Source organism: Bactrocera dorsalis, chromosome 1 (assembly GCF_023373825.1).
Source record: "Bactrocera dorsalis isolate Fly_Bdor chromosome 1, ASM2337382v1, whole genome shotgun sequence".
NCBI classification, from domain to species: Eukaryota; Metazoa; Arthropoda; class Insecta; order Diptera; family Tephritidae; genus Bactrocera; species Bactrocera dorsalis.
The window spans coordinates 38,244,686-38,250,557 of NC_064303.1; positions in this window are offsets into that span (position 1 = coordinate 38,244,686).

A 5,872-nucleotide genomic window follows, 5' to 3' on the forward strand; every position below is an offset into this window, starting at 1 on the left:
ATTCGAAATACCTCGAACTAGAATGACGTCATATAGTGCATTACGGCATGAATACTGACAATCGTAACAATAGTCCTACGACACATCTGTAATTCAGCAAGGCACGCATATCCGGTAGGAGGATATATCTTACGAAATTAATTAATAATATTAGTAAATTAGAATAATATTAAAAATTTAAAATGTAGTACAATAGAAAATAGCGTATATAAGAAAAATTATTAAAAGTTCGAGCCGCCAATCTTGTGAAGGAAATCTTTGCGCGGTGGCCATGCGAATATCGCATTCGATGGAAAGATGAGCTGTACGAGATATGCGACGACATTGACATAGTGCAGCGAATTTAAAGACAGCGGCTACGCTGGCTAGGTCATGTTGTCCGGATGGACGAAAACACTCCAGCTCTGAAAGTATTCGACGCAGTACCCACCGGGGAAGCAGAGGAAGAGGAAGACCTCCACTCCGTTGGAAGGACCAAGTGGAGAAGGACCGGGCCTTCGCTTGGAAATCCAATTGGCGCCACGTAGCGAAAAGAAGAAAACGACTGGCGCGTTCCAAAAATACTTGCTGGTGTGCTTAGTTTGTAGAATTAATACAGTTTTTGGTGTGAAAGTGTAAGCAGCGTTCCGAGGAAAAATTTATTTTTAATCATGGCCCGGCGCACTAGCCTAGAGCAACGAGAATTACTTAGTTATTCATCACTTTAAGCATGGGAAAAGCCAGCGTTCTATAGCTGAGATGGTAAATATTCCATCTTTTACAATCCAGCACATAATAGAGGGGTTTTGAATGAGAATCGAATGCATAACAAGGGCCGGAATGCTCCTAATAAGATATTTACGCAAAGTGATGAAAGGTGGATCATTAGAAAAATTAGTGAAAATCCCAAATTGTCGGCGCAAAAATTGGCCGATGAAGTAAAAAACTTCTTTGGGAAAGATTGCAGTGCATCAACAATTCGCCGCATCTTACGATCACATGATTTTCATGGTCGCGTTGCTCTCAAGAAGCCATTCATTAATCAGAAGAACAGAGTTAATCGTCTGACATTCTCCAAAAATCATGTTTTGAAGGACGCAAAATTTTGGGACACCGTCATCTTCTCAGACGAGTCCAAATTTAATGTATTTGGCTCTGACGGAAGGCCGATGGTGTGGCGGAAACCCAACAAACAACTGGATGTGAAGGATCTACGGGCAACGGTGAAACACGGTGGAGGAAGTGTTATGGTTTGGGCCTGCATGGCAGCAATGGGCGTTGGTAACCTCGTTTTCATAGACGGAAATATGGACAAAAACATGTATCTTGGCATTTTAAAAGATAACTTGCTGCAAAGTGCTGAAAAACTGGGTCTGCGTGGAAACTTTAGTTTTTATCAGAACAACGATCCTAAACATAAGTCGGGAATTATTCAGACGTGGCTAATATGGAATTGCCCTCACCTAATGCAACCACCAGCACTATCTCCTGACTTAAATGTTATAGAGAATTTATGGCTTTACTGGTAAAAAATATCAGAAAACACAACATCTCTAGCAAAGAAACCCTAAAAGCAGCACTACTCGAAGAATGGTCCAAAATTTCACCGGAGGAAACCAAAAAACTAGTAAATTCAATGCAAAGTCGTCTCAGAGCGGTTATATCTCAAAATGGTTACCAAACAAAATACTGAAAAATCGAAAAAAATTTAATTTTTTTATACCTTTTATTGCCGCATCAAATAAGCTGCTCATTCCAATTGGCTAAATGAGTCTCAGCCCCCCCTCACAACATTACACTTCTACACCACACACATTACATTCACCACATCATCATTCTACACCACATCTTCATTTCATTTCACATCATCATCACATTTCACATCACACGCACACAATATCAACATCACGAATTTAACACACATGAGGACACCGCACAAAAAGAAACAAAAGGGACCGACAGACAAGGCACCAGCCTCTTTTTGATTTCGACCGCGAACTCAGTCAGTCGCCTTGCGTTCCTTCGTGCTTTTTCAGCGTTTTTCGTTTGCGCATCTTAACTTTACATTGCGAGGTAAGTGCCGCGAGCTTTGTGCAAATATCTATGGTCCTTCGAAGCCGTACTGGACGGCACCAGTGGTCAAAGTAATAAAAATAAAAAAGTGAACACATTGTTAAAAAAAAAAAAAAAAAAAAAAAAAACCCAATACATATATATTAAACATAAAATTACAGTGGTAAAAAGAAACATAAAAAAGTGAACACATTGTGAAAAGAAAAAAAAAACCCAATACACATATATTAAACATAAAATTACAGTGGTAAAAAGAAACATAAAAAAGTGAACACATTGTGAAAAGAAAAAAAAAAAACCCCAATACATATATATATAACATAAAGTTACAGTGGTAAAAAGAAACAGGAAAAAGTGAACACATTGGAAAGAAAAAAATTAAAAGTGAGCACATATGTAATACAATACACAAAAGTGCAATTAACAAAAAAAAAAAAAAAATCGTGAAATACGAGGTGACAAAACTATGGAAAACACCACAAAGTATATATGTATATATTTATAAATACAGTGGAGTGAAAATTTAAGTGCAAAAACGCAGTGCAGTGACCAAAAAACCAAAAAAAAAGAGTGGTGAGCTTAAAAGAAACAAAATACAAACATAAATACATATATTCTATTTTTGCATTTACTTATATATACCTACATATTTATTACATGCATATACATATATTTACAAAATATTTTTTACACCATATATGTATGTTTGTACTCATATACCCCGTTTAAACAGGCTCAAAAAACGGGTATCATAACGTGGGCGCAACGCAAACATAAAAACTATCGGTATTTTCATTTCTCCTACATCTCAACGGAGAAAACGAAATAGGAAAAAAAAAAAAACCGATATTCAGAAGAAAATACAAACATACATATATTATATTCCAATTGCATTGCATTTACTTATATACACGTATATATTTCTTACATATATATATTAACAAAAACAATATATATATGTCTATATATGTATATATGTATATGTATATACATATATATATATGCGCTTTCTTTTGATCTCACGTTAGGAATATTGCGAACACGCATATTCATATATACATACGTACATATATACATATGTACGTACATACGACACACGATCAGTCTATGTCATTCCAGAGAAGCGGGTAAATTCTCTTTCGTGGTTTTCTTCGTACGAACATATCTACATATTCACATACATGCGTATATATATATATGCACATACGAGTGCATATAAATATCATATATACAAGACATACTGAAAAGTATACCCGATCGACATCGGGTCAAATTCTATAACAAAAAGATTTTGTTTCATAACAACTTTCTTTTCATAAGTAAATATTTGTACAAAAGTGTATTGTCTCATATGTAGATACGCTCATTGCTTCAAAGTCCACATTGGCATATATTCCGCGATACCCCTTGGTTTTCGTCTAACAAAACCAAGCAGGATTGCGTATAAAACATATATTCAAAGTCCACATTGGCGTATTCCCGCAATACCCCTTGATTTTTGAGCAACAAAAACAAGCAGGATTGCATAAAAAACCAAAAGCGTAATACATATGTACATACATGCATATGTACAAAGTGCATTAGCACATAATAAATAAAAGATCCACCTATAGGTATACCCTATAGGACATTTGGACATAATAAATATATAAAAGAAATATACACAGAAAAATAAAATACGTAAAATATTTCCGGTCGTTAATAAATAATTAAATCAAATTTAAGCGATTAATTATTCATTTCATTTGAAAACTCTTATTAACGGAAAAGAGTTCGCGATTACACATATTATCAAATACGTAAAGCGTTATTTACATCAATTTCGTTCAAAACTCTTATTTACTTAAAAGAGTTCTCGTCTGATCATATAAATAAATACATATATATACAAAAATATTTTTAAAAATCTCGGTTTATCAAAAAGCCATTGGTTTTATTTATTTGTCTGAAACTCTTACATACAAAAGAGTCTTCTATTCAACATCTTATATACAAAACTTTTTCAAATCAGCTACAAGTCTAGTTTTCACTAAGACGTTTTAATTTATTCTATACATCTTTAAATGAGCTCAGACTCAAAGGAATCCAAAACAACTCAGTTGCTAAAAATCCCAAAAATGATTTCAGACGAAAAAAGTCCGTGTACACCGGCAGAAGCTACACGCTCAAAGCAAGGTGCTACAAAACTAAAGAGGGGTAAAGACATTACTTATACAAAATTCATTGCTGAGAGTGACAGTTTGATACGGTACTGCACTCGATTTTCATCTTCACCGATTCAAGACAATTCTGAATCGGTCTTAGAAATTAAAAAAGACAATTTAGACAATTTTTGGTCACGTCTCCAAGCGGCATATGACGCAATCGTAGAATCTGACGACTCAGATCTACCCGAAAATTTTAAATCATCAGCTTACACCAAGTATGAACACTGCCTAGACCAGTTCGAAGACACAAAAGGCAATGATTTCTGATTAACTAAAGCTATTAAGAGCAATTGCACCTACTCCACAACCGAGAGTAGAGCTGCCACAAAGACAAGCCCAAGAGGCAAGTTCAGGTATTCACCTTAAAGTGCCAGTATGCGACACAGATATATTTCATGGTGGTTATGAACAGTGGCCGTCCTTCCGGGACATGTTTACAGCTGTGTACATAAACCATCCTAAATTATCACAAGCACAGAAATTGTATCATCTCAGATACAAAACCAAAGGTCAGGCAGGCGTAATAGTCAAACAGTTCGCTTTGAATGACGAAAATTTTAATTTTGCTTGGGAAGCTCTAAAAGCACGTTATGAAAACGAGAGAATATTGGTCGACAAGCAAGTGACGATACTAATGAATTTACCAAAAATTCAGAAAGAAACCAGTGCAGAGTTCATAAAGCTTCAATCCACGGTTTCAAATTGTTTGTCGATTTTATCGACACAGAATATTCCCACAGATAATTGGGACCCCATTCTGGTAAATATATGCACAGCTGCATTACCAGAAAAATCGTTACTTTTGTGGGAGCAATCGCTCTCATCGCGAAGAAAGTGCCCAACGTGGCAGCAAATGAAAGAATTTCTTACTACCCAATACGAAATTGCAGAAAGGGTAGATAAAAAACTAGTCAGAACGAAAAACGTTCAAAACGACCTCAATAGAAGCTTCAATAGACCCCAAGCAAGTAGCCACAATAATTCAAATAGAAACTTTTTTAAAAATCAATCGTTCACATCCGAACAATATAAACAAACGTCATGCGAACTGTGCAGAGGAGGTCACAAATTAAAATTATGCGAAAAATTCAAAAAAATGAATGTTAGCGATCGAAACAATTTCGTAAGATCGAAAAAATTATGTACCAACTGTATGTCACATGCGCATACGCTTAAAGATTGCGAAAGCAAATTTAATTGCGTTTATTGCCATAAAAGACATCATTCTATGTTACATATAACCAAATTTTTCCAGCTCACCCCCAAACAATGCAAACGTTAAACGAGCAACAGGATTAGTTGCCACAACAAATTCTGAAAACTGCCAAGAAGCACCATGCTGCTCAAAGGCGTTAAAAACCCAATCGCTACATAGCGAAAATCACAGTAGGGTACTTTTACCCACAGCAGTTGTCTCCATCGAGCACCGAGGAGAACTGTTTAAACTCAGAGCCTTAATAGACCAAGGATCACAACGATCCTTTATAGCGTCTAGGGCACAAAACAGGCTACAGTTACCAACAAAACTGGCCAACTTTGAAATCACGGGAATGGGCGGAAGAGTTGTTCAAAACTCAAATAAAATCTGCCCCATTACCCTCTTTTCCCCCAAA